This window comes from Balaenoptera ricei, chromosome 8 (genome assembly GCF_028023285.1).
Source record: "Balaenoptera ricei isolate mBalRic1 chromosome 8, mBalRic1.hap2, whole genome shotgun sequence".
NCBI classification, from domain to species: domain Eukaryota; kingdom Metazoa; phylum Chordata; class Mammalia; order Artiodactyla; family Balaenopteridae; genus Balaenoptera; species Balaenoptera ricei.
Window position 1 is genome coordinate 49,492,685 of NC_082646.1, and position 24,403 is coordinate 49,517,087.

At 39.9% G+C, this 24,403-nt stretch overlaps 1 non-coding gene across 1 annotated transcript; it reads left to right on the plus strand.

The window, feature by feature from the left end:
* The first annotated feature begins 7,797 nt into the window (after positions 1 to 7,797).
* TRNAA-UGC (transfer RNA alanine (anticodon UGC)) lies at positions 7,798 to 7,870 on the plus strand. Its single transcript has one exon. It is a non-coding gene; the product is annotated as a tRNA-Ala (tRNA).
* Positions 7,871 to 24,403: the final 16,533 nt, after the last annotated feature.

The window sequence follows — 24,403 nt, forward strand, 5'->3', positions numbered from 1 at the left end:
ATGGGAGCTCCCTAGGAATCCTCCTATAGCAGCTGTCCCCACACAAGGACACAGGATCACAGGAGCCCTCCTACTCATCTCCATGGATGCCTCTGATAGGACCTTTCCTTGTTTAACCTTTTCTCTCTTGTCTGCCTTACTATTGGAAGGAATCTAGTGCAGCGTTAAAGAGCGTGGGTTTTGCAGTTACAGCTGGATTTTTATCCTGGTTCTGCTTCTCATCAGCTATGCGTCTCGGGCAAGTTACTTCAATTTCTTGAGCCCTAACTTTCTCATATGTAAACTAGGAGTAATAGTATCTACTTCATAGGGTTGCTGTGAGGATGGAGTTAATGCTGCAAAGTGTTTAGAACAGAACCTGCAATAAGATGCCCTGTCTCTATGGTAACTATCATAATTGGCGATTATTTGCTGTGTCCACTACTCGACACTGAGGCTGGAGTGGGTAGTGAGAGGCTGCAGGTGAGTTTGCATCACGACCATCCACATTTTGATGGAAGGAGAAGGAAATTCAGATTTACTGAATGCCGGCCCGAGAGCTTTACTTACCTGTATTTATTTCATGTTTAGAAGGACCCCCCAGCTGACAGGTGAATCTCAGGAGGTTAAAGGACTTTCTTGATGTCGCACAGCCTGGACGGGGAGCAGGTCTTCCTGACACATGTCCTTACCCTGTTCCCTAGCAGAATCTTCTAGGGCCCACTGGAACATTTCCATTTTCTCCTTCTCAGTGATGAATCCGTGCATTTACCTTGACATCCTTTTTCACACTTAAAACTAAAACTGCTGTGCATGTGCAGTTCTTACCTCTCTCCCACTTCCTTTACTGGCCCCAAGCTGTTCTGCGGGTCCTGCTCCAACTTCTCTTTTCCACTCAGCCCACGTCAGTCTGGTTTCCTGGCAAACTCTTTCCTGTTTCCCTGGGTCTATCACCCTCCTCCTTTCTGTACCCAGAAATTTCATTTCCACGGCCTCAGCTTACCCTGTGGCCCGGGACTGTTTGAGCTAGCCTCAGCAGGATGGGTATCAGTAGCTCAGACCAGGCTGGCTCTGCTGCATGCAGAGGGAGGCAGGGGGCCGGGGGGATAGCTGGGGGGGTGGGGATGCAGAAGGAGACCAAGCTCGGGGTACAGAAGGCCAGTGGGGAGCCAGGGGGGCTGATAGAGAGTCAGGAAAACAGTCACCCTGAGGGCAGACAGTATGCCTGTGGATACTGCTGAGGCAATCGAGAAATTAGGAGTGCTCTGTCAGGGCTCTTGGCAGTTCTCAGGGGGAGCAAAGTCTGTGAGGCCCAGGACTTGTGGGGAGTTAAGGCAAGGCAAGCTGAATGCTAGGTTTTAAGTGGGTATCGTATCAGGAGCTCAGTTCCAACAGGATCCAAAAATGAAGTGGGATTGGGGATTTATGGACAGGCCCAGTTCAAACAGTTTATTTGAGATAATAAACCATCAGACTGTCCTGAAAATTCTATTATTTTGGCATCCAGATTGGATGTCCCAGGCTGCCTCTCCTACTCAGAAGTTGCACCAAAAATTCTTTGGCAGGTCCTGGGTTCTGATTTTTAGTTCTGAAAATGCAATCATTATACCTAATCCGTATTCCATGAACTAAAATATTTGGAAGACTGGTTATATTCTACCATTGCACTCCATTTTTCTGACTTCCTAGAATAAATCCTTTTGCCTACCATGTTATTTCCTTTTTCCAAATTAAAAATGTTTTAACTATACAAGCAAGTAATCATAAATGAAGGAATATATTCTTTGCAAAAAAATTAAAGAAATAAACAAGCTAGCAAGTAAAAGGTAAAAAAAATCTTACACACCCTCACTCAACCGCACTTCCTTCTGTAAATTATCCTCCTACTTAGTAAGTACCGTAAATAAGTTCCTGTTCTAAGTTTTTCCAGGCACTTAGGAAGATGCAGGAGCATACAGGGTTACAGGTTGGGGGAAAAGGAAACTCCCCGACAGAGAGTATTTTATCACTGACTTTGTTTATTTTCACTGTTCATGGTGATAATAAAAAGCAGATTTTACTATTATTTATCATTGTTTTCAAGTTATTGTTTAAAATTATTGTTTCATGTTATCCTCGGTTGACACGTCCACCTACTGCCTACACCCAGGGCAGAGAGCTCCTCCTGCTTTTCCCCCCTGTGGTATACTGCTGAACATATATCCAGTATAACATGCTTGTGTTTTTTAATGGGATAATCTGTACATATTGCATATTGTAATCTGCTTTCTCTCCCTCACCTCCATTTAACAATGTCTTTGAGATCTTTCTGTGCCAGCATATACAATCAGTATAATTCTATAACCTTTTTATTCACAGCTACATAGTATTCCACACTATGGCTGTACCGTTGTCCTATTAATAGATATTAGGTCATCCAATTTTGTGTCACTGTAAATGCCCCGATAGCTCAAAACTGGAAGCAATTTAATATCTAATGTCCTTTCATGACATCTAATATCCACTTGATGATAATAATATTCGTTTATTTAGTGCTTAGTCTGTACAGTCATCCCCCCTTATCTGCAGTTTCAGTTATCCATGGTCAACCATGGTTTGTAATATTAAATGGAAAATTCCAGAAATAAGCAATTCATTTGTTTTAAATTGTGCGCTGTTCTGAGTAGCGTGATGATTATCTCGAACCGTCCCACCCGGGAGGTGAATCATCCTTTTGTCTGATGTATCCTGCCCCTTAGTCACTTAGTAGCTGTCTAGGTTATCGGATTGCTGCAGTATCACAGTGCTTGTGTTCAAGTCACCTTCATCTTGCTTAACAATGGCTTCAAAGCTCAAGGACGGTGATGCTGGCAATCCGGATATGCCAAAGAGAAGCCATAAAATGCTTCCTTAATGTGAAAAGATAAAAGTTCTTGACTTATTAAGGAAAGAAAACAATTGCACGCTGAGGTTGCTAAGATATACAGTAAGAATGAATCTACTCACCATGAAATTGTGAAGAAGGAAAAAGAAATGCGTGCTACGTGCCACAACTACTGAAGCCTGCGTGCCTAGAGCCTGTGCTCCGCAGCAAGAGAAGCCACCACAATGAGAAGCCCGTGCACAGCAAGGAAGAGTAGCCCCCGCTCGCCACAACTAGAGAAAGCCCGCACACAGCAACGAAGACCCAATGCAGCCAAAAATAAATAATTTAATTAATATTTTTTTAAAAAGGGAATGGACTATGAATACATGCAACCACCTGGATCTCCAGAGAATTACTTTGAAAAAAAGCCAATCCCAAAAGGTTACAAGACTGTATGATTTCATCTATGTAACATTCTTGAAATGACAAAATTATAGAAATGAAGACCAGATTAGTTGTTTCCAGGGATTAAAAAGAGAGTGAGCAGGAGGAAAGTAGATGTGGTTATAAATGAGCAATATGAGGGGCCCTGGTGGTGATGGAAATACTTTGCACCTTGGCTGTATCGATGTCAATATCCCATTGTGGTACTGTTTTGTACTTTTGCAAGATGTTACCATTGGGTGAAACTGCCTAAAGGGCACATGGGAACTCTCTCTAATATTTCCTACAACTGCATGTAAGTCTACAACTACCTCAAGATAAAAATTCTAATTACAGGGACTTCCTTGGTGGTCCAGTGGTTAAGAATCCGCCTTCCAATGCAGGGGATGAGGGTTCGATCCCTGGGGATCGATCGAGGAACTAAGATCCCACATGCTGGGGGGCACCTAAGCCCATGTGCCACAACTAGAGAAGCCCGCACGCCGCAACGAAACATCCCTCATGCCGCAGCAAAGATCCCACATGCCACAACTAAGACCTGATGCAGCCATAAATAAATAAATAAATAAACTTTAAAAAAAAAAAAAAAGAAATGTGTGCTAGTTTCGCTGTTGAACCTCAAACTGCAAAAGTTATGGCCACAGTGTGAGAAAGTGCTTATTAGTTAAGATGAAAAGGGCATTACATTTGTACAAAAAAAGTATTTTGAAAGAGAGAGACCACATTCACATAACTTTTATCTTAGAACAGCAGACCCTTGAATGACACTGGTTTGAACTGTGCAGATCCACTTATACGTGGATTTTTTTCCCAATAAATACACACTACAGTATTCCACAATCCGTGGATGGTTGAATCTGGGATGCAGAACCACAGATTCGGAGGGCCGACTGTAAAGTTATATGCGGATTTTCGACTACAGTGGGGATCAGCACCTCTAATCCCCACGTTTTTCAAGAGTCAACTCTCTGTTGTAACAATTGCTCTATTTTATTATTACTTATTGTTGTTAAACTCTTACTGTGCCTAATTTATAAATTAAACTTTATCATAGGTATGAATGAATAGGAAAAAGCATAGTATATATAGGGTTCAGTACTATCAAAGTTTTCAGGCAGCCATTGGGTGTTTTCGAATGTATCCCCCAGCAATAAAGTGTGACTACTGTACCAGGGTCTGTTTTAAGCACTTTGCACATTGTAATTTGTTCAATTCTTAAAAAACAAAATGAATCAAAACAACAACAAAACTCTGTGAAATAGGTACTATGTATTATCACCCCTATTTCACTGTTGAGGCAACTAATCTCACCCAAAGTCCCATGACTAAGAGTGGCTGAGCTGAGCTGGGATTCGACCCCCAGGACTCTGACTCCAGGATCTGCACTCTTGACCTCATTGTCTGTGTGAGCCTCTCACGCATTTGTACAAGTTTTTCTCCAGATTAGATAGCTGGAAATGGAAATTTTTGATACACACTTCCAAGTGGCTCTCTAAAAAATTGTTGTACTAATTGACATTCCCACAGAGTCTGAGAGTACCATTTCCCCTGAAACCTTGCTATTGCTGGATTTAATCAGGTTTCCTCATTTTTGACAATCTGAAGGGGAAATAGAAAATGTCTTTTTTGGCTCTCTCCCTTGAATGCTAGTTTGGCTAGCATGGCACATAATTCTAGGCTCAAAAGTATTTAATTCCAAATTTTGAAGTTATTGCTTCATTGTTGCCCAGCATTCAGTTACCTTTTGGAAGTCTGGAAGCCAATCTCATTTTTGTTCCTTTTAGGAAACCTGTTTTTCTTCTCTGAATTCTTTTTCTCTTTGTTTTCTTCTTTGTTCTCTTGGCTCTGAAAATTTACCTTGCTTGACACTTGGCAGGCCCTAAGAAGTCCTGAGCCTTTCTTTGAGTTGGGGAAATTTTCTTTTCTTATTTTTTTGTAGATCTCTTCCCCACCAAATCTCAGTTCTCTCTTGATACTTCTTTCGAATGAATGGAGGCATTTGTGAATCAATCCTTTGTGTCTCTATATTACTCAACTTGGGCTGCCATAACAAAATACCATAGACTGGGTGGCTTAAACAACAGAAATTTATTTTCTTACAGTTTTGAAGGCTAAGATGAAGGTGCTGACCAATTCAGTTTCTGTTGAGGGCTCTCTTCCTGGCTTGCAGACAGCTGCCTTCTCACTGTGTCCTCACACGATGGAGAGATAGCTCTAGTGTCTCTTCCTCTTCTTATAAGGGCACCAGCTCAATCAAATTAGGGTCCTACCCTTCTGCCCTCATTTAACTTTTATTATCTCCTCACAGGCCCTATCCCCATATACCTTGAGGTTAGGGGTTCAACATGTGAATTTGGGAGGAAGGGGACACAATTCAGTCCATGGCAGTCTCTTGATTTTTCTCTCAAAATTTCCATTCTTGACCTTTTTTATATACTCAGGGAGATATACCCCCACTTAGATTCTGGAAAGTATCCCCAGTTTTTGCCATATACATCCTATTATTTATTCTATCCATTGTTTTACTTAGTTTTACTATCATCTTTTAAAATTTCCATTTTGTTTGCTTGTTGTTTTTCCTTTATCCTAGCCATTGTTTGTTTCCTTTTCACAGCAGCCTCCTGCAATATCCCCATGCGTCTTTCTAAGGATGATATTATTTAGAATTTTTACAACTTTTTTTTCTGTTCTTTTATCTGTCTTTTCTCTGGGGTCAGTTTTCAGTTTGTTCATCTTTCTGTTGTTATTGTTAGTCCTTTTCTTTAGAGCTGTTGAATTTCCTCAAGAACCGGTGATATGTGGTTCTCCATTCATATCTATGTTTAAAGGAGAGGTTAATTAGTAGGTATCTTGTTTAAGTTTCTCCTTCGGTTCTTTTTTTTTTTTAATACATTTATTTATTTATTTATTTATTTATTTATTTATTTATTTATGGCTGCTTTGGGTCTTTGTGGCTGCGTGCAGGCTTTCCCTAGTTGTGGTGAGCAGGGGCTACTCTTGCGTGTGGCTTCTCATTGTGGTGGCTTCTCTTGTTGCAGAGCACAGGCTCTAGGCATGCGGGTTTCAGTAGTTGTGGCACACGGGCTCAGTAGTTGTGGCTCACAGGCTCTAGAGCACAGGCTCAGTAGTTGTGGCGCACGGGCTTAATTGCTCCGCGGCATGTGGGATCTTCCCAGACCAGGGCTCGAACCTGTGTCCCCTGCATTGGCAGGCAGATTCTCAACCCCTGCACCACCAGGGAAGTCCCTCTCCTTCGGTTTTGAGCTGTTTCCTCTACAGGCTCCGCTGACCACTAGAGGGTTAGTTAGGACTCTGTAAGTAGGACATTTTGACTACAGTCTTCCATGTAAGGTGCTTGGAGCAGGCAGGCAGGCAGGCCTGGGGATCATCCCCCTCCCACTTCATCCATCCCCAGATGACAAAATAAGGAGGCATTTACTTCAATGAAGCCACAGTTGACAAACTGGACAGGAACAATTTTTCTTTTTCTTCTTTCTGTGTCTGTGAAAGGTGGTTGAGGTTACTTTCAGCCGTGCTTTTCTCACAGGCCTTATCCCCAGCAGGTGCCCTCCTGGGACAGGTGATTTCCTTTCTTAGGGTGAAGCTCTGTGTTTTATCTGGGGTTAACCAACCCCACCCCCACCCCCACCTGCAGCTGCCTGAAGTGGAGAAAAGGAGGAGAGAGGTCTGTTGCTCAGAGAGCTGTTTAAAGATTAACAACCCTGATGATTGCTTCACAATCCCCTCTCATTCTTTCTCTCTCCTTCCTCGGAGCTTGGAGATCCTCTGCTTCAAATTGTCTCTCGAGAGTGTTTTGGAGTGTGTTAATACTCTGCTCTGGGACTTCCCTGGTGGCGCAGTGGTTAAGAATCCCCCTGCCAATGCAGGGGACATGGGTTCGAGCCCTGCTCTGGGAAGATCCCACATGCCACGGAGAAACTAAGCCCGTGCGCCACAACTACTGAGCCCACGTGCTGCAACTTCTGAAGCCCGTGCACCTAGAGCCCATGCTCCGCAACAACAGAAGCCACCGCAGTGAGAAGCCCACGCACCGCAACGAAGAGTAGCCCCTGCTCGCCATAACTAGAGAAAGCCCCTGCGCAGCAACGAAGACCCAATGCAGCCAAAAATAATTAATAATTAATTAATTAATTAAAAAATACTCTGCTCTGGGTTCTCTATCAGTCTGACCCCCCATGCTGTCTATCCAGATTTTTCGCTTTTGCCTCCTCTCGTTTGCTACTACTGGTCGGGACTTACTGATTATTCTGTCTTTCAAGGGATTTGGGGTGAGAGAGCTGGTGTATGTTTATGCTTAGTTCTCCATCTTGTTTGCTTCCCCCGTTACATATTATCTGTCCTCTTGATAATGAAATTTCTGACAATAAAGCATGCTGTTGGAATACAGCTTCTTTGTTAATTAAAATAATTTCATTTAATGAAAAGCACTAGACACTTGCATATATTGTTGCTTTGAAGCCTCACAACAATCCTGTGATGCAGGCAGCAAAATCCACATTTGGGGGAATTCCCTGGCAGTCCAGTGGTTAGGACTCTGCACTTGCACTGCTGAGGGCCCAGGTTCAATCCCTGGTCGGGGAACTAAGATCCCACAAGCCGTGTGGCACGGCAAAAAAATAAAAAAATTAAAACATCCACATTTGGTCAATGAGCAAGCTGAAACTCTGGAAGGTTAATTGAATTATTCAGGTCACACAATTAATAAGAAATAGGCCTAAAGTCTGACTCCAAAGCCCTCTTTATGCTGCTATACACTGTTTAAATGTTACATTTGTTTCTGTTCTATTTATTTTTCTCTAGCTTTCAGAATGTTATCTTTACTTCTCCCACTAATATATAAGTTAGGCCCTGGCTATAGTTTCTTATTTCTATTGTGAGATACCTGACATAATGTTCTACAAGCAGCAGTCAGTTTAAACTTTGTAAGCCATCTAGGTAAAGCAGTTTATTACAATTGTGTTATTATCCTGCACATAATTACATATTAGAGTGGGGCAAATGCTTTATTTGAGGTCTTTAAATGTTTCATTATGTCCACTAAATTAACGATTGGATTGCAAATCAAAATTAAAGCTGGAGGAAAGGTCAAAGTTCACCTTCTGGCTAGAGTTGTTATGGCCTCTGTCTGAGCAATAAGTCTGCCTCAACAGAAGGGAGAACAAGAGGAAATACCTATTGATCTCTAATATTAGCGCCAATCATTTTCTCCCTATTTCTTCAATATTGCAATATGTTGAGATGAATAGAATTGTGATTCTTTCGTATATTCCACTATATTCACTGTCATGTTGTTTGCTTGAAGCCTGTCTCAGGAAGAGACAACTTTCTGAAGGAGACAGAATCATGTCTTGATGTTCCTCAGGAAGGGGTAACCTGAGCTTATTTGTTCTAATCCCATTTGTTTCGTTCATACATTCATTCAACAAATATTCATTAAGCAGCTATAACATTGGTTGCATAATAAAACCACCCAGGCAACTTTTCTAAAATACCATGACCAGTTTTCACTGCTAGACCAATGGAGCCCAGGCCCATGTATTTTTAAAGCTCCTCAAGCAATTATGATGCATATGAGGGTTGAAAAACCTCTGAACTATGATATATTACAAACTTTGCTAGCCACTGTGGTTACAAATAAAAAATAATAATTGTTAATATTTACTGAGTATGTACTATACATCAGGCACTGTTCTATGTGTCTTATATGTATTAACACATTTAATGATCTCAACAACCCTAGAAGGTAGATATTACTCCCATTTATAGATGAGGAAACTGAGGCACAGGGAAGATCAGTAACTTGCCCAAGGTTATACATTTAGGAAGTGGTGGAGTCTGGTCCTGGATCCAGGCCCACTGTGCTGTGGCCTACCAATAGTATCAGAGTCTAATAAATAATGAAAAGATAGGAGTTATGTATCAAGGAAGGCTTCCTGTAGGAGGTGGTAGCTCAATTAAGTAGAAGAAACATGGGACCCAGCAAGGAAAAGTTGTGGGGGAGAGCTTCTAAGTTTCTTACCTCCCCACCTCCCAGGAGTTCCTTTCTCCCTCTTCCCCACACTGAAAACAATGGAATGTCCACAGTCATCCTTAACAGGCCTAACATTTCAACTGGGAAGACTGAAGTCATGCACAATTACTCATGCAATTTTTCCTCCTGACAATAGGTCCTTCTGTGGGCTTCTCATTCAAATATATAAAGCTCCACTCTGTTGTTTTTAAAAAGCCTTTGTTGTAGGAACAATTCACAAACGTGTCCAACACCCATTGGTTCCCCACCCCCTTCTCCTGTCCCCTCACCTGACTGAGTTGCTAGAAAACAATTCCCTAGCTTGTCAGGGACCTGTGCCTGATTGCCCACTCTGCCCCAAATGTAAGCTAACCCTGCCTCTCACACTGCTTCTAACCACGTCTAAGTTTAAGTTTGAGGTTAACCTCAGGGAGCATTTGGCCACACCTGCCGCCCCCTCTGCCTGGCCTCGGGGCCAGGAACAGACTTTCTGTTGAGGAAAGGGTAATGCTCTCATGCTGCTAATTAACCGTGGGAGGAGAGGAAGCCCTTTCCAGACACCAAAAATACCAAGGAAGAACTTTATAAAAAGCACCCTTTGTACCAGCAGCCCCATCATTCAGCCCAGCCTAGGCTGGGACTAGAGGGAAAAAATAAACCCTTCGGCAGCCCTCAGGGTCACTACTTCCCAAGTGGCCACCTCAGGAGGCCATGCCCTGAGTGTCTGCTGAGGACATGGTCTCAGGAACATGGCAGGGAGTCAGGCTGCCTTCCCACTGCCAGCTTAGGCAAACCACAGGAAGCTGCCTGAAGCTTGTGATTCAGGCGTGTTTATGGGTGACTTGTGAGTCTTTGTTAGAATAGCCACAGGCCTGTAATTTAAAAGGAAAGGAGGGCAGGTCTGTTGAGGCGTGAGGCGGAGCTGCAGGAGATTGCCTCAGAGTCTGGGTAATCTCACGGCAGCAGGTCCCTTTCCTACCCTGTGCTTATCAGACTCAGGGCTGATCCTCACTTTGAGGATAGGCCTGCCTCTGAGGACATCACTGTAGGCCTGCCCAGTTCCCTTAGGCTTGGCTGCTATAGGCCTGAGTAGAGTCTGCAGTGTCTGGGAGACTTGGGATCCAGTGGGGTGCTATGGGGGCAAGGTATGAGTTGCTAGGAAAATTGGATTTGGCCGCAGGCTGGGAATTGGAGGCTTTCTCAAGCAGGAAGGCTGTAGGGCCATTTGGCTGGGACCTTAAGCTCAAGGGGCTTCAGAATTTGGCTGATGATCAGTGTACAGGAATGAGGTGAAAGCCGAGGGTGGCCCCAAAGATGGAGAACCTCAGAATCAAAGCTGCCAGAGCCACATTGAGGTTCTTGGAGAGCCTGTTTACATGGTCTGCTTTACTTTACAGGGGCGAGGACAGATTCCCAAGCCACTAAATTGCCCAAACCGGGAAGTCGGGGTACTAGAATTTCATACCAGGCAAGTTTCCCAGTCTCTCACTCCAATAACATTTTTGCATCTGGGCAGACAAGGGGAAAATTCCTCCATTATAATATCACATGTACAGGATCCTTGGCAGCTCTGTGTGTGGTGGCACATCTTTCCTTTCTTCCCTTCCTGTTGATATGAGATCTCCTTTATAGATTCCTCAAGTGTCAGAGCTGAAAAGATTTTAGAAGCCATGTGGATCAATTCTTTTATTTGACAGAAAAGGAAACAGAGAACTGGAGAGAAATGATAGGCACAAAGGCACACAGCTAGTTAACGATCACTAGGATAGAAATCAGGTCTTCTGCCATCCAGTCCAGGGCTTTTTCCATAATACCACACCCTTTATAACAAGTAACATTTGTATATTAGGGGTTCCTGACTACTCCATGTTCTATTTCCCATTTTACTCACTTCCATGCATAGGGCCTTAAACTGTACCTTGTATATGATAAAATGACTTTTTGAAGAGTTTCCACTATTTGGTATTTTGATGGAACAAACAAAAAACCAAAAACAAAAAAAACTAGGTTAGGAAGAAGTTATCACAATAGACGTTTCCAGTTTGAAATGCAGATGGACCAAGGTGGAATAGCAAATTCCCAGATTCTAAGGCTTTGCTGCTCAAAGTCGTCTATGGACCAGTAGCATGAGCATCATCTGGAAGTCCTGCCCCAGTCCTGCCTTTTCAGAAGATCCCTAGATGACCTGAATACATACTAGATTTTGGGTAGTCCTACTTGAGGGTAACACTAAAAAAATGTTCTCCCCTCCTTTTCCTACCCAAATGCTTAATGTTCTCCTACCTCCCTCTTGCTCCTCCACCTGCTCCATCCTCACTCCTAAATGTTGCTATGTTAATCTTCTGCCTCATCTTGAACTTTAAAGCCACAGCAGGGGTGGTGGGGGTAGGGGGTAGGGGGGTGGAGGAATGCTATATTTTAAAGGGGGGCTCAAAATGGAAATTTTTAGAAAAATAAAAGAGCCAATCTGAAAGAACTTTTGCAGCTCTAATGCCATGTTGTTAATGTAGAAGTATAAACATCTACTATGTTTATGTTGGCTCACTTGTAAAATCATCATCTTTGGTTATATTTAGGAATTTGATGGCTTGGAAAGTACACTGAAAGACTCTGAGAACAAAAATAATTTCCCCTTAACTCTCTCGAAAATAAGAAAATCTCTTAAAAAAAAAAATCCCAATAACATCTTTTCTCTACTTTGTTATCCCCATCTACCATCATGTGTTTCTTCCTCTTAATTTTTTCTCTCTCTCATCATTCCTAGTTCAATTTCCTCATTTTATTTACATTTTTAAAAATAGGATTTTTCTTATTACTTATTTCTTATAGAAAAATTAGGAAATAAAGAAGCAAAAGAAAACACAAGAATCCCACTGATGTAGAAACACCTACAAACCTTTTATATAAAATTATCTCAAACCTTTTTGTGAATGTACTTGTTCACAAAAAAGGGATAATGCAGAACACAATAATTAGTATATACTTCCTTTTAAATGGAACTATAAATTAACTTCTTTACACCTGTGCATATAAAAATGAATGGCATCATTTTTATTAAATTCTGCCATATGATCGTACCATGATTGATTTAATCATACTTCATTTGCTAGATATTTAGGTAGTTCAAAATTTTCACTATTAAAAACAGTAATGCAGACCAGAAGGCAGACAGCAGAAGCAAGAAGAACTACAATCCTGTAGCCTGTGGAACAAAACCACATTCATAGAAAGATAGACAAGATGAAAAGGCAGAGGGCTATGTACCAGACGAAGAAACAAGACAAAACCCCAGAAAAACAACTAAATGAAGTGGAGATAGGCAACCTTCCAGAAAAAGAATTCAGAATAATGATACTGAAGATGATCCAGGACCTTGGAAAAAGAATGGAGGCAAAGATCGAGAAGATGCAAGAAAAGGTTAACAAAGACCTAGAAGAATTAAAGAAGAAACAAACAGAGAGGAACAAAGAATAACTGAAATGAAAAATACACTAGAAGGAATCAGTAGCAGAATAACTGAGGCAGAAGAACGGATAAGTGACCTGGAAGACAGAATGATGGAATTCACTGCTGTGGAACAGAATAAAGAAAAAAGAATGAAAAGAAATGAAGACAGCATAAGAGACCTCTGGGACAACATTAAACGCAACAACATTCGCACTATAGGGGTCCCAGAAGGAGAAGAGAGAGAGAAAGGACCAGAGAAAATATTTGAAGAGATTATAGTCGAAAACTTCCCTAACATGGGAAAGGAAACAGCCACCCAAGTCCAGGAAGCACAGAGAGTCCCAGGCAGGTTAAACCCAAGGAGAAACACGCCGAGACACATAGCAATCAAATTGGCAAAAATTAAAGACAAAGGAAAATTATTCAAAGCAGCAAGGGAAAAAAGACAAATAACATACAAGGGAACTCCCATAAGGTTAACAGCTGATTTCTCCACAGAAACTCTACAAGCCAGAAGGGAGTGGCATGATATACTTAAAGTGATGAAAGGGAAAAACCTACAACCAAGATTACTCTACCCAGGAAGGATCTCATTCAGATTCGATGGAGAAATCAAAAACTTTACAGACAAGCAAAAGCTAAGAGAATTCAGCACCACCAAACCAGCTCTACAACAAATGCTAAAGGAACTTCTCTAAGTGGGAAACACAAGAGAAGAAAAGGACCTACAAAAACAAACCCAAAACAATTAAGAAAATGGTAAGAGGAACATACATATCGATAATTACCTTAAATGTGAAAGGATTAAATGCTCCAACCAAAAGACACAGGCTTGCTGAACGGATACAAAAACAACACCCATATATATGCTGTCTACAAGAGACCCACTTCAGACCTAGGGACACATACATACTGAAAGTGAGGGGATGGAAAAAGATATTCTTTGCCAGTGGAAATCAGAAGAAAGCTGGAGTAGCAATACTCATGTTAGATAAAATAGACTTTAAAATAAAAACTGTTACAAGAGACAAGGAAGGACGCTACATAATGATCAAGGGGTCAATCCAAGAAGAAGATATAACAATTATAAATATATATGCACCCAACAGGGGAGCACCTCAATACATAAGGCAACTGCTAACAGCTATAAAAGAGGAAATCAACAGTGACACAATAATAGTGAGGGACTTTAACACCTCACTTACAGCAATGGACAGATCATCCAAACAGAAAATTAATAAGGAAACACAAGATTTAAATGACACAATAGACTAGATAGATTTAATTGGTATTTATAGGACATTCCATCCAAAAACAGCAGATTACACTTTCTTCTCAAGTGCACACAGAACATCCTCGAGGATAGAACACATCTTGGGTCACAAATCAAGCCTCAGTAAATTTAAGAAAATTGAAATCATATCAAGCCTCTTTTCTGACCACAACACTATGAGATTAGAAATGAATTACAGGGAGAAAAATGTAAAAAACACAAACACATGGAGGCTAAACAATACGTTACTAAATAACCAAGAGATCACTGAAGAAATCAAAGAGGAAATCAAAAAATACTTACAGACAAATGATGATGAAAACACGATGATCCAAAACCTATCGGATGTGGCAAAAGCAGTTCTAAGAGAGAAGTTTATAGCTATACAAGCCTACCTCAAGAAACAAGAAAAATCTCAAATAAACAATCTAACCTTACACCTAAAGGAACTAGAGAAAGAAGAACAAACAAAACCCAAAATTAGCAGAAGGAAAGAAATCATAAAGATCAGAGCAGAAATAAATGAAATAGAAACAAAGAAAACAATAGCAAAGATCAATAAAACTAAAAGCTGGTTCTTTGAGAAGATAAACAAAATTGATAAACCTTAGCCAGACTCATCAAGAAAAAGAGGGAGAGGACTCAAATCAATAAAATTAGAAATGAAAAAGGAGGAGTTACAACAGACACCACACAAATACAAAGCATCCTAAGAGACTACTACAGGCAACTCTATGCCAATAAAATGGACAACCTGGAAGAAATGGACAAATTCTTAGAAAGGTATAACCTTCTGAGACTGAACCAGGAAGAAATAGAAAATATGAACAGACCAATCACAACTAATGAAATTGAAACTGTGATTAAAAATCTTCCAACAAACAAAAGCCCAGGACCAGATGGCTTCTCAGGCAAATTCTATCAAACATTTAGAGAAGAGCTAACACCCATCCTTCTCAAACTCTTCCAGAAAATTGCAGAGGAAGGAACACTCCCAAACTCATTCTATGAGGCCACCATCACCGTGATACCAAAACCAGACAAAGACACTACAAAAAAAGAAAATTACAGACCAATATCACTGATGAATATTGATGCAAAAATCCTCAACAAAATACTAGCAAACAGAATCCAACAGCACATTAAAAGGATCATACACCATGATCAAGTGGGATTTATCTCAGGGATGCAAGGATTCTTCAATATACACAAATCAATCAATGTGATACACCATATTAACAAACTGAAGAATAAAAACCATATGATCATCTCAATAGATGCAGAGAAAGATTTTGACACAATTCAACACCCATTTATGATAAAAACGCTCCAGAAAGTGGGCATAGAGGGAACCTACCTCAACATAATAAAGGCCATATACAAAAAACCCAGAGCAAACATCATTCTCAATGGTGAAAAACTGAAACCATTTCCTCTAAGGTCAGGAACAAGACAAGGATGTCCACTCTCATCACTATTATTCAACATAGTTTTGGAAGTCCTAGCCATGGCAATCAGAGAAGAAAAAGAAATAAAAGGAATCCCATTGGAAAAGAAGTAAAACTGTCACTGTTTACAGATGACATGATACTATACATAGAGAATCCTAAAGATGCCACCAGAAAACTACTAGAGCTAATCAATGAATTTGGTAAAGTTGCAGGATACAAAATTAATGCACAGAAATCTCTTGCATTCCTATAAACAAATGATGAAAAATCTGAAAGAGAAATTAAGGAAACACTCCCATTTACCACTGCAACAAAAAGAATAAAATACCTAGGAATAAACCTACCTAGGGAGACAAAAGAACTGTCTGCAGAAAACTATAAGACACTGATGAAAGAAATTAAAGATGATACCAACAGATGGAGAGATATACCATGTTCTTGGATTGGAAGAATCAATATTGTGAAAATGACTATACTACCCAAATCAATCTACAGATTCAATGCAATCCCTATCAAATTACCAATGGCATTTTTTATGGAACTAGAACAAAAAATCTTAAAATTTGTACGGAGACAGAAAAGACCCCGAATAGCCAAAGCAGTCTTGAGGGAAAAAAACCGAGCTGGAGGAATCAGGCTCCCTGACTTCAGACTATAAACCTACAGTAATCAAGACAATATGCTACTGACACAAAAACAGAAACATAGATCAATGGAACAAGATAGAAAGCCCAGAGATAAACCAAGCACCTATGGTCAACTAATCTATGACAAAGGAGGCAAGGATATACAATGGAGAAAAGACAGTCTCTTCAATAAGTGGTGCTGGGAAAACTGGACAGCTACATGTTAAAGAATGAAATTAGAATACTCTCTAACACCACACACAAAAATAAACTCAAAATGGATTAGAGACCTAAATGTGAGACCAGACACTATAAACCTCTTAGAGGAAAACATAGGAAGAACACTCTTTGACATAAATCACAGCAAGATCTTTTTTAATCCACCTCCTAGAGTAATGGAAATAAAACCAAAAATAAACAAATGGGACTTAATGAAACTTAAAAGCTTTTGCACAGCAAAGGAAACCATAAACAAGATGAAAAGACAGCCCTCAAAATGGGAGAAAATATTTGCAAAAGAATCAACGGACAAAGGATTAATCCCCAAAATATATAAACAGCTCATGCAGCTCAATATTAAAGAAACAAACAACCCAATCCAAAAATGAGCAGAAGACCTAAATAGACATTTCTCCAAAGAAGACATACGGATGGCCAAGAAGCACACAAAAAGCTGCTCAACATCACTAATTATTAGGGAAATGCAAATCAAAATTACAATGAGGTATCATCTCACACCAGTTAGAATGGGCATCATCAGAAAATCTACAAACAGCAAATGCTGGAGAGGGTGTGGAGAAAAGGGAACCCTCTTGCACTGTTGGTGGGAATGTAAATTGATACAGCCACTATGGAGAACAGTATGGAGGTTCCTTTAAAAACTATCAATAGAATTACCATATGACCCAGCAATCCCACTACTGGGCATATACCTGGAGAAAATCATAATTCAAAAAGACACATGCACCCCAATGTTCATTGCAGCACTATTTACAATAGCTAGGTCATGGAAGCAACCTAAATGCCCATTGACAGACGAATGGATAAGGAAGTCGTGGTATATATATACAATGTAATATTACTCAGCCATGAAAAGGAACGAAATTGGGTTATTTGTTGAGACGTGGATGGATGTAGAGACTGTCATACAGACTGAAGTAAGTCAGAAAGCAAAAAACAAATATTGTATATTAACGCATATATGTGGAACCTAGAAAAATTGTACAGATTAACCAGTTTGCAGGACAGAAATTGAGATGTAGAGAGCAAACGTATGGACACTAAGGGGGAAAAGCAGCCGTGGGTGGGGCGTGGGGGTGTGGTGGGATGAATTGGGAGATTGGAATTGACATGTACACACTGATGTGTATAAAATGGATGACTAATAAGAACCTGCTGTATAAAAAATAAATAAAATAAAATTCAAAAAAAAACAGTACTGTACATGCTTAATGATTTTCTTACCTTAAAATCTTTGATTATGTACACATGAATGCATTATTACACCTGTGAAAAAATTTAAATACAGATAACACTAAATTTTTTGACCATCATTCTCAGCCCTCGTTCGCTTCCCACCTTCCGAGAGGTAACAACTGTTACCAGTTTTGTGTGTATTCTCCCAGACCATGGTCTATGCATTTAATGCATATATATGTAGCCATAGGAAACAATTTACCATTTTAGGTTGTTGATTTTTTGGTGGTTTTTTTTTTATACCAGTGCTATGATACAATATCGATCATTCTTTGAATTGCCTTTCTCACTAAACAATCAGTCTTGGAGTGCTTTCTGTATTGATACTTATAGAACTACTTCATTCATTTTGGCTGCTGCATTGTATTCTTTGTTATGAATATACCATGGTTTATTTAGCCTGTGTTGTTATTAATTGACTTTTAGGCTGTTTCCACTTTTTCTCTCTTACAAAGGACATGCTTATAGATGTTTCTTTATGTACCTGTATGAGTGTATCTCTAGAGTAGATTCAGAGAAATGGCATCACTTGATCTTAAGATCACCTACTTCTTTCTATGTGTGAATGAGAGGAAAAACTCTTTTGAGGATCCTGGAGGAGAAAAAGTTTAGTTCTTAAAAGTCCAAAAAATGATCCCCCTCCCCCACACCAGCTTTGTTCTAGTATTATCTTGAGGTTTCTAGCTAGGAGGGATGGGTAAAAATGAACAAGTAAAAGGACATACCAGGATTGAGGGGAAAGATAACAGGCAGGTTTGGCTGAGTTCAAGATGCTGCCTTCTCTCTCTCTCTCTTTTTTTTTTTTTTTAACATCTTTATTGGAGTATAATTCCTTTACAATGTTGTGCTAGTTTCTGCTGTATAAAAAAGTGAATCAGCTATATGCGTACGTATATCCCCTTACCCCCTTCCTCTTGCGCCTCCCTCCCACACTCTCTATCCCACCCCTCTAGGTGGTCACAAAGCACCGAGCTGATCTCCCTGTGCTATGCAGCTGCTTCCGACTAGCTAGCTATTTTACATTTGGTAGTGTATATATGTCAATGCCACTCTCTCACTTCATCCCAGCTTACCCTTCCCCCTCCCCATGTCCCCATTCTCTATGTCTGCGTCTTTACTCCTGTCCTGCCCCTAGGTTCATCAGAACCATTTTTTCCTTTTTTTAGATTCCATATATATGTGTTAGCATACGGTATTTGTTTTTCTCTTTCAGACTTACTTCACTCTGTATGACAGACTCTAGGTCCATCCACCTCACTACAAATAACTTAATTTCGTTTCTTTTTATGGCAAGTAATATTCTATTGTATATATGTGCCACATCTTCTTTATCCATTCATCTGTCGATGAACACTTAGGTTGCTTCCATGTGCTGCAGTGAACATTGTAGTACATGACTCTTTTCGAATTATGGTTTTCTCAGGGTATATGCCCAGTAGTGGGATTGCTGGATCATATGGTAATTCTATTTGTAGTTTTTTAAGGAACCTCCATACTGTTCTCCATAGTGGCTCTATCAATTTACATTCCCACCAACAGTGCAAGAGGGTTCCCTTTTCTCCACACCCTCTCCAGCATTTATTGTTTGTAGATTTTTGATGATGACCATTCTGACTGGTGTGAGGTGATACCTCATTGTAGTTTTGATTTGCATTTCTCTAATGATTAGTGATGTTGAGCATCCTTTCATGTGTTTGTTGGCAATCTGTGTATCTTCTTTGGAGAAATGTCTATTTAGATCTTCTGCCCATTTTTGGATTGGGTTGTTTGTTTTTTTGATATTGAGCTGCATGAGCTGCTTGTATATTTTGGAGCTTAATCTTTGTCAGTTGCTTCATTTGCAAATATTTTCTCCCATTCTGAGGGTTGTCTTTTCATCTTTTTTATGGTTTCCTTTGCTGTGCAAAAGTTTTTAAGTTTCATTAGGTCCCATTTGTTTATTTTTGTTTTTATTTCCATTTCTCTAGGAGGTGGGTCAAAAAGGATCTTGCTGTGATTTATGTCATAGAGTGTTCTGCCTATGTTTTCCTCCAAGAGTTTTATAGTGTCTGGCCTTACATTTAGGTCTTTAATCCATTTTGAGTTTATTTTTGTGTATGGTGTTAGGGAGTGTTCTAATTTCACTTTTTACATGTAGCTGTCCAGTTTTCCCAGCACCACTTATTGAAGGGTTGACTTTTCTCCATTGTATAGTCTTGCTTCCTTTATCAAAGATAAGGTTGGGGTTTCCATGGTGGCGCAGTGGTTGAGAATCTGCCTGCCAATGCAGGGGACATAGGTTCAAGCCCTGGTCTGGGAAGATCCCACATGCCACGGAGCAACTAGGCCTGCGAGCCACAACTACTGAGCCTGCGCGTCTGGAGCCTGTGCTCCGCAACAAGAGAGGCCATGATAGTGAGAGGCCCGTGCACCGCGATGAAGAGTGGACCCCGCTTGCCTCAACTAGAGAAAGCCCTCACACAGAAACAAAGACCCAACACAGCCAAAAATAAATAAATTAATTAATTTATTTAAAAAAAAAAAGGATAAGGTGACCATATGTGCGTGGGTTTATATTTGGGCTTTCTATCCTGTTCCATTGAGCTATATTTCTGTTTCTGTGCCAGTACCATACTGTCTTGATTACTGTAACTTTGTAGTATAGTCTGAAGTCAGGGAACCTGATTCCTCCAGCTCTGTTTTTCTTTCTGAAGATTGCTTTGGCTATTCGGGGTTTTTTGTGTTTCCACACAAATTGTGAAAGTTTTTGTTCTAGTTCTGTGAAAAATGCCATTGGTAGTTTGATAGGGATTGCATTGAATCTGTAGATTGTTTTAGGTAGGATGGTCATTTTCACAATGTTGATTCTTCCAATCCAGGAACATGGTATATCTCTCCATCTGTTTGTATCATCTTTAATTTGTTTCATCAGTGTCTTACAGCTTTCTGCATACAGGTCTTCTGTCTCCTTAGATAGGTTTATTCCTAGGTATTTTATTCTTTTTGTTGCAATGGTAAATGGGAGTGTTTCCTTAATTTCTCTTTCAGATTTTTCATCATTAGTGTATAGGAATGCAAGAGATTTCTGTGCTTTAACTGTGTATCCTGCCACTTTGCCAAATTCACTGATTGGCTCTAGTAGTTTTCTGGTGGCATCTTTAGGATTCTCTATGTATAGTATCTTGTCATCTACAAACAGTGACAGTTTTATTTCATCTTTTCCAGTTTAGATTCATTTTATTTCTTTTTCTTCTCTGATTGCTGTGGCTAAAACTTCCAAAACTATGTTGAATAATGGTGAGCATGTGCAACCTTGTCTTGTTCCTGATCTTAGAGGAAATGGTTTCAGTTTTTCACCATTAAGAATGATGTTGGCTGTGGGTGTGTCTTATATGGCCTTTTTATGTTGAGGTAGGTTCCCTCTATGCCTACTTTCTGGAGAGTTTTTAACATAAATCTGTGTTGAATTTTGTCAAAAGCTTTTTCTGCATCTATTGAGATTATCACATGGTTTGTATACTTCAATTTGTTAATATTGTGTATCACATTGATTGATTTGCGTATATTGAAGAATCCTTGCATTCCGGGGATAAATGCCACTTGATCATGGTGTATGATCCTTTTAATGTGTTTTTGGATTCTGTTTGCTAGCATTTTGTTAAGGATTTTTGCATCCATGTTCATCAGTGATATTGGCCTGTAGTTTTCTTTTTTTGTGACATCTTTGTCTGGTTTTGGTATCAGGGTGATGGTGGCCTCGTAGAATGAGTTTGGGTGTGTTCCTCCCTCTGCTATATTTTGGAAGAGTTTGAGAAGGATGGGTGTTAGCTTTTCTCTAAATGTTTGATAGAATTTGCCTGTGAAGCCATCTGGTGCTGGGTTTTTGTTTGTTGGAAGATTTTTAATCACAGTTTCGATTTCAGTGCTTGTGATTTGCCTATTTGTATTTTCTATTTCTTCCTGGTTCAGTCTCAGAAGGTTATACCTTTCTAAGAATTTGTCCATTTCTTCCAGGTTGTCCATTTTATTGGCATATAGTTGTTTGTAGTAATCTCTAATGATCCTTTGTATTTCTGCAGTGTCAGTTGTTACTTCTCCTTTTTCATTTCTAATTCTGTTGATTTGAGTCTTCTCCCTTTTTTTCTTGATGAGTCTGGCTAATGGCTTATCAATTTTGTTTATCTTCTCAAAGAACCAGCTTTTAGTTTTATTGATCTTTGCTATTATTTTCTTTGTTTCTATTTCATTTATTTCTGCTCTGATCTTTATGGTTTCTTTCCTTCTGCTAACTTTGGGGGTCTTTTTGTTCTTCTTTCTCTAATTGCTTTTGGTGTAAGGTTAGGTTATTTATTTGAGATGTTTCTTGTTTCTTGAGGTAGGATTGTATTGCTATAAACTTCCCTCTTAGAACTGCTTTTGCTGCATCCCATCGGATTTGGGTCATCATGTTTTCATTGTCATTTGTTTCTAGGTATTTTTTGATTTCTTATTTGATTTATTCAGTGATCTCTTGGTTATTTAGTAGTGTGTTGTTTAGCCTCCATGTGTTTGTATTTTTTACAGTTTTTTTCCTGTAATTGATATCTAGTCTTGTAGCATTGTGGTTGGAAAAGACACTGATACAATTTCAATTTTCTTAAATTTACCAAGGCTTGATTTGTGACCCAAGATATGGTCTATCCAGGAGAGTGTTCCATGAGCACTTGAGAAGAAAGTGTATTCTGTTGTTTTTGGATTGAATGTCCTATAAATATCAATTAAGTCCCTGTTGTTTAATATGTCATTTAAAACTTGCGTTTCCTTATGCAATAGTTCCACAAAAATGTAGACTACATTTATATGCACATTAAAGGAAAGTGTTTATAGAGTCACTGCAAAACTGGTATTAATAATATGGATATATTCATCTATGTATCTATAATTTTTTTTTTTTTAGAAATTCACGTTCTTTTATTTATTTATTTATTTATTTATGACTGTGTTGAGTCTTCATTTCTGTGCGAGGGCTTTCTCTAGTTGTGGCAAGTGGGGATCACTCTTCATCGCGGTGTGCGGGCCTCTCACTATCGCGGCCTCTCTTGTTGCGGAGCTCAGGCTCCAGACGCGCAGGCTCAGTAATTGTGGCTCACGGGCCCAGTTGCTCTGTGGCATGTGGGATCTTCCCAGACCAGGGCTCGAACCCATGTCCCCTGCATTGGCAGGCAGATTCTCAACCACTGCGCCACCAGGGAAGCCCTGTATCTATAATTTTAAAATAAAAAATAAACTGAAAAAAATTTAAAAAATAAAGCTTGTGTTTCCTTATTTATTTTCATTTTGGATGATCTGCCCATTGGTGAAAGTGGGGTGTTAAAGCCCCCTACTATTATTGTGTTACTGTCGATTTCCCCTTTTATGGCTGTTAGCATTTGCCTTATGCATTGAGGTGCTCCTATGTTGAGTGCATAAATATTTACCATTGTTATATCTTCTTCTTGGTTTGATCCCTGGATCATTATGTAGTGTTCTTCTTTGCCTCTTGTAATAGTCTTTATTTTAAAGTCTATTTTGTCTGATATGAGAATTGCTACTCCAGCTTTCTTTTGATTTCCATTTGCATGGAATATCTTTTTCCATCCCCTCACTTTCAGTCTGTATGTGTCCCTAGCCCTGAAGTGGGTCTCTTGTAGACAGCATATATACGGGTTTTGTTTTTGTATCCCTTCATCCAGTCTATGTCTTTTGGTGGGAGCATTTAATCCGTTTACATTTAAGGTCATTATCGATATGTATGTTCCTATTACCATTTTCTTAATTGTTTTGGGTTTGTTATTGTAGGTCTTTTCCTTCTGTTGTGTTTCCTGCCTAGAGAAATTCCTTTAGCATTTGTCATAAAGCTGGTTTGGTGGTGCTGAATTCTCTTAGCTTTTGCTTGTCTGTAAAGGTCTTCATTTTTCCATCTAATCTGAATTAGATCCTTGCTGGGTAGAGTAATCTTGGGTGTAGGTTTTTCCCTTTCATCACTTTAAATATGTCCTGCCACTCCCTTCTGGCTTGCAGAGTTTCTGCTGAAAGATCAGCTGTTAATCTTATGGTGATTCCTTTGTATGTTATTTGTTGCTTTTCCCTTGCTGCTTTTAATATTTTTTCTTTGTATTTAATTTTTTTAAATTAGTTAATTAATTTTTACTTTTGGGTATGTTGGGTCTTCGTTGCTGTGCGTGGTCTTTCTCTAGTTGTGGCAAGTGGGGTCTACTCTTCATTGCGGTGCGCAGGCTTCTCATTGTGGCAGCCTCTCTTGTTGTGGAGCACGGGCTCTAGGCATGCAGGCTTCAGTAGTTGTGATATGCAGGCTCGGTAGTTGTGGCTCAGAGGCTCTACAGTGCAGGCTCAGTAGTTGTGGCGCACGGGCTCTAGAGCACAGGCTCAGTAGTTGTGGCACAAGGGCTTAGTTGCTCCGCAGCATGTGGGATCTTCCCAAGCCAGGGCTCGAACTCGTGTCTCCTGCATTGGCAGGTGGCTTCTTAACCACTGTGCCACCCAGGAAGCCCTGTATTTAATTTTTGATTGTTTGATTAATATGTGTCTCGGCGTGTTTCTCTTTGGGTTTATCCTGTATGGGACTCTCTGTGCTTTCTGGACTTGATTGACTATTTCCTTTCTCATGTTAGGGAAGTTTGTGACTATAATCTCTTCAAACATTTTCTCCGACCCTTTCTTTTTCTCTTCTTCTTCTGGGACCCCTATAATTCGAATGTTGGTGCGTTTTATGTTGTCCCAGAGGTCTCTGAGACTGTCCTCAATTCTTTTCATTCTTTTTTCTTTATTCTGTTCCCTGGCAGTTATTTCCACCATTTAATCTTCCAGCTCACT